Raw genomic sequence first — 13,286 nt, 5'->3', positions numbered from 1 at the left:
CAAGTCAATCAATTTTGTCTTCCAAATTACATTTCATTATTTGTCAAAACAACGAACATATATTTGACTGTGTGTTTAATATTTTTCAGTAGTACCTACTATAATAAAGTGAATTGCATGTTTATATTTATATTTGTTTAGGATGCAAGCGATCCTTTCACCTGTGCAGAAGTAGAGATTGGTTAGTAAAAACTACATCCCAACTGACGAACACTTTCCCATCCTATGGTCTCACTGGACAGTTTATCTGGTGAATTTTCATCGGACAATGACCAATTACAGAAAAATGAGAATAATTTTACACTGAATATACAAATAAAAACAAACTAATGATTTTTGTAGAAAGCGTACATGTGAGATTTTGACTGCAGTAATCAGGTTAATTCCTGGTGCAACTGGTGGTTTTTATACTGAACCAACACTGCCACCAACCTTTAAATTTTACATTCATTTTTGACAAGAAATAACTGTTTAATATTTTTCCGTGACAAGGCAGCTAAAAGAATCAGTATGTGCCTTATGCATGGGTAAAGTTCACTAGTACGATAACAAATTAGCATACTTTTCATCACCCCTCAACCATCTAGATTTTTAGATATTTACCTCTGTAGCAGACACACATAAATACGTAAGCCAAGTCGACAACTCATTTGCAGCCCAAGTTACGCATTTGATCTCTAATGCAAATCTAACTGTGACAGGCAGTCACCAACAAGCCAACCTATTTCCAAGCCTAACTCAAAGTAAATCTAAACCACATTTTAGATTTACGTTACGTGTGACTGTATAAATGCTAGGCTTGTGATAATTAGGTTCATGCCTTCTACCTTAAAAAATAGGGGGCTGTCAAAATACGAAACTATCCAGTGAGACCTATGTCGATATAGTAAAATCAGCAATAATTTATCTCTACTGAGTACAAGATGAAAGTTAAAAAGACTCTTACAGTATTGCGAATTAAATCCTAAATGATCCTAAATGGACATAGAACACAATTAATTTTACTATATGTTCTTTACATTTGTTTCTCAGTACTGACCTTTCCACTGTGTGACAATCAATGCAAATCATATGTTAATCTAAAATACCTTCAAAAATGACTTCACGGTGAAGTTCTTGTCAAAGGTTGACCTGCTCTTTTTTGAGATGCTGGACTGAAGGCTATACAAGCAGATGTGTGTTACTCAGGAAGTGACCCTTTCATAAACACATACATTAACTACTTGGACCCCTAATAAATAATCTGAATGGCCAATATAAATTATAGTTGTGTCTTCGTGTATTTTAAATGAAGGTCTCATTTTGACTTACAAAGATATTTTCTCTGACAAAATGTGACAAATATCCAACATTGGAGCTTGTATATGGTGTAGGAATATATACATGCTGATAACATTTAATATCATTCCAAAAAATATTATATATGGGGGAAAGTTTTAATTTTTTTAAAAATTTTAATAAATTTTTTAAAATAAAAATTAATTTTTTACTTTTAATTTCATTCGTATATTTTCAAAGTCAATATACATGACATATTCAAATTTCATGTGTCTATCGGTAATAATAAATATTTTATACCAATTTAAACTTTACTCCAATACTGCACTGACAGGACATAGAACACAATTAATTTTACTACATGTTATCTACATATGTTTCTCAGTACTGACCTTTCCACTGTGTAACAATCAATGCAAATCATATGTTAATCTAAAATACCTTCAAAGATGACTTCACGGTGAAATTCTTGTCAAAGGTTGACCTGCTCTTTTTTGAGATGCTGGACTGTCAACATAGCAGCATGTAAACAGAACACATATTTCATTTCCGGATCATCGCCAAGGCCTTATTACTGACTGTGCACTGTCACCGAAATACACACAGACAACAACACCTTGAGTTCATATTATGAAGAATAAACAGTTACCAAAAATACACAAATAAAACTCTTCTATCACCACCAAAATGAGAGAGGAAAAAAATGTTCTAAAAATAGACTAGAACTACATTCGTGGGTACTGAACTGGAAGTATTAATTGTAACCCGATTCCAAATGTCATATCACAAATCCAAAAGTAATGAGTGTTCCGAATGAATTCCAATATACTTGGATGTCCTGATATACCAAAAGCCGTGAATGTCTTGCTATACCAAAATGATATAATCAAGTATGTCTTTGAGTGATCTCTCACTAATCACAAAGTAGTTTTTTAGTTCAAAAAGTCGATGAGCACTTTGAGATTCCAATAAATGATCTAAATAATTCCTATCAAGTTAGAACTGAACAAAACTATAAATTCTGATCATAGATTCCCAAAGACTGATATTAAAGTAAAAATGAACACTTGTTTACAAAAATGACTCTGCTTATATACTGAAACAACACCCTCTTAGTAAGAGGGATGGTTAATTGGATTTGGCTGGCGTTATCTAGAGGATGATAGCCCTCGATATTATAGCCCGGTGGGAGTGGAAAGATAGAATTTCAACAGAGAACTGGACAAGACTAATGGGAAGAAATAATGCAATACAAGCCCCCTTAGACAAGAAAAATATTTTAAAAAAATAATAACAGTTAATAGAAGCAACTCCAATTCAATCTAAGTTATGTCAACATAATTTAATAGCAGTGTCTAATTTGGATTTATTTCATTATAATAATGAGTGGTGAAAAGAGCGCATTCCTCCCTTGACCGTGTATCAAGGTTTTCCTATTTCTTCTATACGCGTCACCCCTTTCTGGACTTCCTAGTCCTTTATTCTGAACTCGTCAGTTCTTTTTTTGGACTTCCGTCTTCGGAGTGTTCCGTCTCTCCCCAGAAAACTGTTCCTTAATGCTGTTCTCTTTTAGAAATTGTGCTTCCTAGCATTAAACTTTGTCTTTTCTTACAAGACAGCCACCTGGTCCCCTTTCCTTCTTTAACGAGGAAAGCACTATTCTTTTTAGGCTTCCCCGGAGCAGACTTTTTCTCTATCAGGATATTTAAGACTAAAGAATTTCGACCAAGGTCGTCAGTTTAAATTCACATTACTTTCAAAGTGTACGCCTTAATTTACGCTGACAAATCGTAAGCAACGGTTCCTAATTTCCCCCCCCCCCCCGCCAAGATAATCATTTCTGTCGTCAGATTTAGACAGCATAGAATCTGTGAACTACGGTGCATATCAATTTCCCTTTGAACATGATAATTTGACATAATTTCCTATCAAGCGGTTAATACTGAAAAGTATTATTGTGTGCCGAACCATTTGAACCGCTTTCAAGTTTCTGAAAGCTGCATTTTCATCGGCTAACTCAAAAGTCACCAGAACATGACCCCAATAAGTCGCTGTCAGATCTTCACGTATATCTGATTTTAATCCAATTGGCATGTGCTGTAAGAAAGAGCACGTGTATGTACTTTCACATTTCATAAATCAAGGCCGTGTTGCTAATCTCATGTCGACAACTAATTCGTTCAAAGTTACTCTACGCATTAGTTTAGTTTAAGTCACGACAACATAGCGTGATCTAGGAAGTACATTTACACAGTGGATATGATATCCATGACCTAGCTGAGTAGCTCAATAATCACAGAATATCAGACCATGACTGTTAAGATATTTCACAATAAAATGATTTAAATGTTCTGGGATCTTTTGTAATGATTCAGATTTTGTTTATTTGATACGCATTATGTTGCCACATAAGAAAATGCGAGCACCTCGTTCTTATTCTTCAGTTAAAGTATGTTCTGTAAAGAGTCTTGAAAGGAAATTTTATTTATTTATAATTGGTTTGTTGAACCTGCGGAGATTAAAAACGTTTATTCTAAATAGACAGTTTAGGTTTTAAGCATATTTTATGGCCATAATTACAGCACTTGGGCTCGGGCAACAAATTCTCGCAACTTAGCAACAGCCCTCCACAAAATATACAAGCAGGGTACATGAAATGTTGCACTTATGCGTGGATGAGAAATACAGTGCATTAATAAAAAGGAATATTGACAATTTCATTGTAATTTAAAAGGTAATACAAAGTAGGTGAATAACAACTAATTTAAAGAAGATATAAAGGGGTTGAATTGACGGGAGGTAATTTGTCTTAGAAGATTATTTAAATTTTTTAGTATCTTTAATATGAGTCTGGTAAATTTCAAAGATGCGAGTGGTTAGGTCATTTGATAGCTCTGCTGATCCAGGCAGCAATACATTTGTACTAACAGTGATGAAAAATTGGTTTAAGCAATGCTTTAGTCTCTCTCTCTTGGTACTGAATGTTTCTTGCAATAACAGTATAATGGCAGACAGTCTCATCGTCCTCGTTAAATGTGTACAGTGGGTTATCAACAAGAACATTTGAAAATAAATCATTATTTAAATCACCGCAGTCGTTTCTTATCCTAGCATAATTGATAATTTGCTGTTACCAGTATAATAATATAGTGTGAGATGATTTTGTATTGGTGAGATTTTATGTTTAAATATTTAAACATCTGTTTCATGTTTTACTGGATCTGGCAAAGTGTTCCAAACATTTAATGTGGAAGATAAATAAGAATTTCTGGAGATTTCTAGTCTTTGATGTACGTTTTGAAAATATTTATATTTTTCTCAAATTATAATGTGCTGAATGTCCAACTAACGGGAATATAGGATCTTGGAGGCAGAGGAAGAAAAAACATGTATCTTGTGAAAGGTACAGAGTTTATGAAATTGTCTTTCATCCGATAATGGGAACCAGCAGATTTTTCTGTAAATATTGGTAATAGAAGTTATACGAGAGAGTCCGATTACTATTCTTCTCGCTTCGGTATGTAGCCTTTTGAGTCTTAATAAGTCAGCGGCTGAGCAATTATCCCATATTATATCAGCATACACTAGCAGAGGGAATATTTAAAGAGAGATAAATTCTTCCTAATGTTTTCCGACCTAAACTGTATTTAATAGACCTCAAAACATTGAGTATTTTAGATCCATATACCTCAAAACATTGAGCATTTTAGATCCATGAAAACAGATATTATCAAAATGTTCGAAAAGTTACCAGAGTTAGTGAATGTCAAACCATGGTGTTTATGATGCAAAATAAACTTTACCTTGCTAACTATTGTGAGATTACTCAAGGACTTGGATATTTAATTAGTTTCGTTGGAAGGACTTTAGTGATATTAAACTTTCACTGGATTACCTTGAAGTCAAATTTTGGATGTTACAATATTGTTTCTTCAGTGGTGTTAGCATCGTACCTAAGCACAATATAACCTACATTCGGAATACCTTTAGATCATTTTCGGATTACTGCCATATTGATTGTACATTTAGGATAATCTTCTAGAATACTTCAAGTTATTGTTAATTTTTTCACTTTGATTTTATATTTTAGGGAAATAAATTTATATTTTTGTAAAATTTGGATGCTTGTTGGGGTTTTCAATGTCTTGTTTCATAGGTTAAGTCCCTTTCTTACCATACAGCATCGGGTACCATTCAGTATAAAAGGTATCCACCAGTCTAATTTTCATAAAACGTCGAGTACCTATTAATATGACACATACCAGTCCTTCGTTTCATACAATATTAGGTACCCATCAGTATAAAACGTTTCTACAAGTCTTTCTTTTTATATAATTTCCGGTTCCTGTCTCTCATGTTCTGTTAACTCTTACTTCTACAGAAACAGATTAAACAAATGCATTCGTGGCTTTCAGTTCAATCCTACGAATAATACCTAGAACGTATATCGATAACTACCATTCGGATTAGCTCCGCTACTTAAGAAACAAGAATGCATTGAACTATTTCATCAGCAGCTTCTCGGTCAAAACTACGATGAATTCAAACGTAGAAATATGCGAGGTATCACGAATGGATTGCAGTTTCCTTGCTGCTATTTTCTCTTTTTTTTTTTTTTTTTTTTTTTGTAAACCAAATGTATGATTTTTCTGTATATTGCTGCGCTAACATAAATCCGAGGCATATTAATGTCTTGCTGAAATAGTCGAGGTCATTCCAGATTCCAAAAAATTAGTGCATGTTGGTGGGGCGTCTTATTGCAAAGCTAAAACATGTGTATATATGCATCCAGTGAACCTTAAAATGAAACGTGTTTGTTGAATTATTTAACAATTCTACAACTGAAGCTTTTAACGCCTGAACATCAAATTTATAGAAACTGAGACAACAGATGCATTTACCACATGTAAGCTGTTTGAATGATGAAACAGGTTTTTGTTTTAAGGGAAATTTAAGTTTTGAGAAACTTAATGCATTTTAGTAGGTCAACGGATGATAAAGGCAGAAAAAAGTTTCAGCTTGATTTAAATTAAAGGTATATTATTATTTATATATTGTCAAATAGGACGAATAATCAAATTTGTAATTATTCATTAATTATTAATGTTAATTATATATACTCAAATAGGATAGGAAGAAATTGAAAGCGTTACACTGATTGAAACACATGGATGTGCACACTGTTAGAAAATTACTACCACTTTGTTATAAGTAGTGAATGGGGGCGATTCAGGGTCTATGGGACTTACCATTAAAAACAGGGTCCCGGCACTATAGGGTCTATGTAAATTTAACATGGGGAAAACTAGCCCGGCACTATAGGGTCTATGTAATTTAACATGGGGAATACAGGACCGGCACTATAGGGTCTATGTAAATTTAACATTAACACCCTCCTGGGCCTGTACAGGGTCTATGTAAATTTAACATGGACAAAAACCCCTGGGACTGTATAGGGTCTATGGAAAATTGAAACAGGGAGGGTCTCTATTTTTTTTATAAAAAAAATAATAAAAAAATAAAATAAAAAAAGGGGGTTGGCAATTAAAAGTCGATCTCTTTTCGAGAAATTGGAGTGGCCCTGAAAAGGGCCTTTGGGTTTCTTCTTCTTCTAACTCCTCAACTTCTTTATCCATCCCCTTTTTTTTTTTTCATCATTCCTTTCTTCTTCTTTTCATTTTCCGGTATCCAGTCCGGGTGACCCATGGCTCGGAACTTCTGTTGGATTTTTATCCAGTTAGCGTTCAGTTTCTCTAGTTTTTCCTTTTTCTTTCTATTTTCTTCTTCTTTTCTATCTTTTGCCCACCTGTCCTTTATTTTCTCCACTTCTTTATCTATCACCTTTCTCATCTTTTCTTCCCCTTTTTTCAATCTTTCAACACTTCTTTTGACAAAGGGCCGCTCTGACCTTTTTTCTATCTCTTCCAAAAACCTTCTTACTTCTTCTACCTTCTCCAGGGCCTCTTTTAATGTCCCCACTCTGACATAAGGGGAATTTATTAGCCCTCTCAATCTCTTCACTTCTTCTTCATTTAATCCTTCTATCATCTCCCTGGCTAATTTTAGTTCGTTCACGTAGTGCACACTGGTTCTTAACCTCCAATCTCTTTCAATCCTTTCAACTCCATATTCACCATCCACCATCCAAAAATAAACATGCCTTAAATCATTAAACAGTTGGGACACTTCCATCTTCTTTTTTTATTCCTTAGAATGGTGTGAACGACGAACTTTGTGGGTTCTTATAGTTAAAGTGCGGACGTGAAGGAAAACATCCCCCTAAAACATAAAATTGATATTACCTCGATTATCACTTAAAACCCGCGGACGTGAAGGAAAACATCCCTACTTTTCTCATTTCATCTGATCTACTATCCACATACGTGAAGCAGCAATAAACTAACCCCAAATCTACTATCCACACATGCAAAGCATTAAAATTAAACCCAACTCTACTATTCACCCACGCAAAGCATTAAAATTAAAAAACCAAATCTACTATCCACACAAACGTACGTGAGCTCTTACAAACAAACACACACACACACACAAAAAACACACACTCACACACATAAAAAGAGTCAGTGTTTATATTCACACTACTCTACATACACACATTGGCAAATCGATTACTATTTCTTTTCTAGAGTATTGGGTAGCCCTGAAAAGGGCTGTTTGTTTTTGAACTCCAGTGACACCTGGTTAATGATGACACCTTCCAGGCCTGGCACCACACACACATCTTCTTCCCCAGTCTCCTTTCACTCTTTTTGGGGGGAGAGCAGAGGCAGGATAAGTGGCTTCAGAACCACAATCTTCTGTCTCTGGGATTCTGAAATTTCCTCTCTCCTTTTCTTCCTCTTCTTTGTTTCTTCTCTCCTCCTCTTTCATCCTTCCCTCTTCTACGATGGCCTCTGCAGCCAGCTCATTCACTACACGCCTGGCATATTCCAGGTGTACATGAAGTTCAAGCAGTTTAGCTAGTCTGGTGTTCATTCTGGTGGTGTTGATCAATCAACAAGGGTAGCTAGACTGCCGAACGATTTTTAATTTATACTGAAAGCGCGGACGTGATGGAAAACATCCCCCTAAAACAAAATTGATCTTACCTAGATCATAACCAAACAACGCGCGGACCTAAAAGAAACACTCACTCACTTTTTATACTACCCATCACTATTCTAAAAAAATTTATTAAACAAATAATATACTATCCACATACGCAAAGCAATCCAATCAAACCCCAAATCTACTCTCCCCACACTTCAAACAGCAAAAAATAAAACATCATCATAATCTACTATCCACACAAACGTACGTGAGCACTTACAAACACACAATCATATACACAAACTCATACACTCACACTATAAAAAAAAAGATTCAGTGTTTATATTCACACTACTCTACATAAACACATTGGCAAATCAATTGTTAATTTTTTTCTAGAGTATTGGGTAGCCCTGAAAAGGACTGTTTATTTTTTTTTGTTTGCTATGGTAATCTTTTAGTTTCTAAGAATGCGACGTCCTCTGAGGATAGACTTTCTGACGATAGGTCTGCTTCTTCGCAAAGAGAAGAAGAACTCTTTGGCGTCGATACGACAATCGACAAAGCCTCTGTCAGGTTCAGGTTGCTGCTGCTGATGCTGCTGTTGCTGCTCTCTCTGCTGTTTCTGAAGTCTGTACTTCTCTGTCCATTCTTCTTTCTCCCTGTTCACTTCTTCTCTGAAGAGCTCTTCTATCAGGTCTTCAGTGAATTTTAGCATTCTCACATTCTCTATCTCTTCTGGCTTCGGTATCAGACTGTGTCTGACCCTATGCAAATTCACGTAGGCTTCGTTTAGCTTAGCTAGTTTGGAGCACATCTTCGTAGGAGGATGAGTCGACAATGGATGGTTAGACTGGAGGCTGCCCCGGCTTTAAAGTCAAAGCACGGACGTGAAGGAAAACATCCCTCCACGGTTTTCGAGCCGGAACGTTCAATGAGTGCCATGAGAGGGATAGTAAGAAGTCAAAGAGCATGAATCAAAATTCTTATAGCCAAACAAAAGACAAAGGCATTTTTTCAAAACACAACATTTTTTATTCAAAATCACTTAACACTAACAAACAACTCTAACATTAACAATAATCCAACAATATAACATCAAACATTTTGTTTCAAATAACAAACATTTTTTTTTCCAACTCACACATTATTTTGGACAAGGCTGACAACGTTGTGAATGAAATTGTGATTTCCACTGTTGGAAGTCATTAGGCCATTGATGGACACTACGTTTCCTAGCTTGAGACAAAAGATAAGCATAATGGTCACAAAACCATTGATCTACTTTCACATCGTTTCTAGAAGAAGAACGAGGATCAAAATGAGTCACTAAATGTTCTAAGGAATAGCCCAGGCTGCGATGATGCAGAAAATACACACAATATTGTCCACACACCAAGGAATCTGTGCCTTGTAATTTCACATTATTGAATCGGGTGGTCTGAGCATTTCTTCTCATAAAGTCAATGATATCGTCTTCCAAAGGGGGCAATCCATACGAATCGAAATATTCCACACATCCTTCTTGAGGAAAGTAGACGGCTACCCAGTGGGTTCCTGGGAGATGACTGTCGTCCGTGTTGATCACATAAGCTAGATGGTCTTGAGGTTTGCGATGAGGAAGTTCATCTTTAGCACAGACGACAGGATTCCAAGAAGCCGTGTACGAACTGTGGTTCAAAAGGTAATAAAGTTCCCAGGTATCCATGTTTTGTGTGTTTTTTTTTCTTCTTCACAGGTAATAATAAGTCATCAATTCGATCCTGACTTTTTGCTTGAAAATGTCTGACAAATAACCGTTTCTTCGCTTCGTCTCCCCACTCTGATTCAGGAAAGCTTCGATACGATGGATCTCTTGAGTGGTTAATGGTGGACAAGAATGTTCACGCAAGTCTTTATGCCACTGATGCAACACGACTTCGTCCGAGATGAGACTCCAAGCTTCGTCCAGATACTCGCTCAATTTTTCTTCTTGACTCAGCATTAGGCATTTATCGTGTTGAATTTGACTGGGATGATCGTTTTGACATCCATAGCAATCTTTCTTGATCAATTCCGTTATTTTTTCGACCAAGTGTTTGGCAAAACAGGAGACTAAATGGGCTTCTTGTTCTGGCCATCTTGACTTCATCATGATAACTTCTTCGTCTTTGTCTTGAGATTCTTCTTCCCCGGTCTCCTCACATTCCATCTTCAAAGTTTCTCCACTAGGCAAAGAGTGATAACAATCTTCCGTGGCTTCTAACAGTCTAGAATGACTTCTCTCAGACTGTTGATTTCTATGGTATTGTCAAATTCTGCATACAGGAGGACGTTCACTGTGTGATCTGGAGGTGGATTTGCAAACTGAAGTTCCACACGAATCTGACCCGATTTTATAGGGTGGAAATGTCCCTCGTTGCTGCCTTGGTCTGGAGTGAAATCAAAACCCCCACAAAGCATAGCCTCCTGCATAATCATCGTACGAAATACCGTGACTGGTGTTGGTTCCTAACTGTCCCGTGGCTTCGTACAGGGACAAGTACGATCTCAAATAATTCTTCGCGACACCAAAGTTGGGCTCAAAGGGTCGGGTACACAAGGTCTTGCCGTCGCGACTGACTTCGATCTTGGACACATTGTAATGTTGAAACTCAAAAGGATTTTGATCGTGGGTTCCGTTGAAGGCTGAATTCCTGACGATACCAACAATCAAACGCTTGGGTAACTGTCCTTGGAACAGATGATCTTCGATCATAGATCGCTGTCCAGCGGGAATGGTGAACGTTTTCACTTCTACGCGTCGTATCGGATACTTGGCGGTCGTTCTGCTCAACGTGTGACTGACGTCGTTTCCCACTTTAGGTAACACTTCCACACGACGCACGTAAAGTCGGGCTTCTTGAATGATAGTTTTGTATTCATTGGCATGGGCCATCAAATGGAAAGCGGCACTGCTACGATTCAGTCTCAGACGGATATCCACCCCGTTCAGCAAATACTTTTCTTGTAACCACATGTCCAAATGCAAACGATCCATCAGTTCTAAACTTCGCCCTTGCAGAATTTTCTTACGACGGTCGTTAAACCCCACATTGTGAGGATTGTCATCTTCTGTTAGGACTGTGTCGCTAAACGTGCCTACACCTGCCGTGTCAGGTTTCTATACCACGCAAGCATCCAGATGAGTATTCTTGGCTTCTTTTCCGTACGTCAAGAGATTTTCCACGTAGGCACGATATGGGTAAGTATCCATGCTGCTGCTGACCAATTTGTTATTCAAGTACAAGTCCACTTCGCTGAACAAGGAATGCATGAAATTGTTGACAGGAGCTACTCTAGCATCGCCTCCTGGATTGGTGTTGTCCGTTTTGATCACTTTCACTTTCAAATACAGGTAACTGCTATTCAGATCGATGTAATCTTCGGGTTGTCCTTTGATTTCAAACTCGATGGGAGTGGAATCCGTCAAAGAGGAGACGGGATGAAATTCTACCCACTGGGATTCTTGCATGGTCATCATGGTGGGGGGCATGGCAAACAGATCCAGTTCCGACTTGGAACAGGCGCAAGACTCTCGGTGCATCATTTTTTTTTCTCTTTCTCAATAATCGAAAACGTCTGTCTCGAACGGTTCTTCTTTTCTTTGCCTTTCTAGCTTTAGACGTGTGAAGTCTGGTGAAAGGGTGTTTTCTTCGTCGTCTCTTTCTGCTTTATCCTTGCTGAATGCTTGACTCGGTAGCGTGCAGGGCATTTATAGGTGTGTCTCGTCGGCCCAAAAGGTCTTTGCCCGTTTGCAGCAAGACATTTTTGCCTGCCCTCGTGAAGGCTTCTTTAGGATTTTGTTTGTCGATGATGACATTTTGGAGAAATTCTTTGCCTTGCGTCAGTGCCGCATCTTTCAAGGCGTGCAATCCGCGTGTCACCATCGGTTTCAACACCGGGGCCACCGAAGGAAAGGCCGATTTTAACATATCTCCTAAACCGTGTCCTCGCTGTCGAGCAACCCCTCGGTACACTGGATACATGACTTACGAATCGTGAGAGAACAGTTTTCGAAAATGGAGTTTCACCGTGACATTTCCTTTGGTGAATGGAATATTTTGTCCCAGATCTCCTTTTATAGCAATGTTTACCGTTTCCAAATAAGACTAACTGACAGGCAGATAGTGAGGATGTACAAATTCGCGGTGAACGTGGTAAGTGTTTCCAGTAAAACGTTCCTTTGAGCACTTCTCCGTTCATGTCTTCCAATTTATAGATGGCAGGATGACGGCCATGCACTCGTCCAGTGACACGAAACAATTCGTCGTCCAGTTAGGTAAGTAACCTTTGTCGAAAGTGCGTTTGGTTTTGCCAATGCGTACCCAATCTCCTACGGCCAACACTCCACTTTTCTTGGGGACAGCCCTCGTCGGGGACGTACCAAACAGGCGCTCAAACACCAACACTTCGTTGTCGGGAGTCACTTCTTGCGGGGACGTCCGATGCTTCGATGGTAAGATTGGTTGTACGCTTGCACCAGGTGCGGTAAGATGTCGATGTACTTCAGAGTGTGGTGATGCGTAAAATATTTCCACATACGTTCTTTCAAAGTGCGTTGAAAACGTTCCACGATGCTGGCTTTGGTTTTGGGATTCTCGGTGGTAAAAAAATGAATGTCACGTTTCTTTAATTCTTTTTGGAAAGCTTGGTTCAGAAATTCGGTGCCTTTGTCCCTTTGCCATCGAAAAGGGTGACGACCACTTTGTTTCAACACTCGTTGCAGGGCTCGCACTAACTCGCTGCTCGATTTGGAAGTCAAGGGTACGACCCAGGCAAATTTGGAAAAGACGTCGATGACACAAAACAAATATTTGTAGCCGCGATTGTAGCTGGCCAAATGAGAGACATCGGCTAAATCGGCTTGCCATTGATGATCGATGCCTTCCACTCGGGTACGACTTCTGGAAAACTTGCGTCGAATGGGGTTGTGTAAA

At 37.9% G+C, this 13,286-nt stretch overlaps 1 protein-coding gene across 1 annotated transcript in view; it reads left to right on the top strand.

Moving 5' to 3' along the window:
* LOC149808176 (mu-type opioid receptor-like) overlaps positions 1–13,286 on the top strand; it is an 85,899-nt gene that overhangs the window by 10,777 nt on the left and 61,836 nt on the right. The window lies entirely within an intron of this gene.

This window comes from Sinohyriopsis cumingii, chromosome 1, assembly GCF_028554795.1.
Source record: "Sinohyriopsis cumingii isolate HCF-2022 chromosome 1, ASM2855479v2, whole genome shotgun sequence".
NCBI classification, from domain to species: domain Eukaryota; kingdom Metazoa; phylum Mollusca; class Bivalvia; order Unionida; family Unionidae; genus Sinohyriopsis; species Sinohyriopsis cumingii.
Note: the sequence above shows the minus strand (reverse complement) of the source record. Positions and strands in the feature narration are given on the sequence as shown.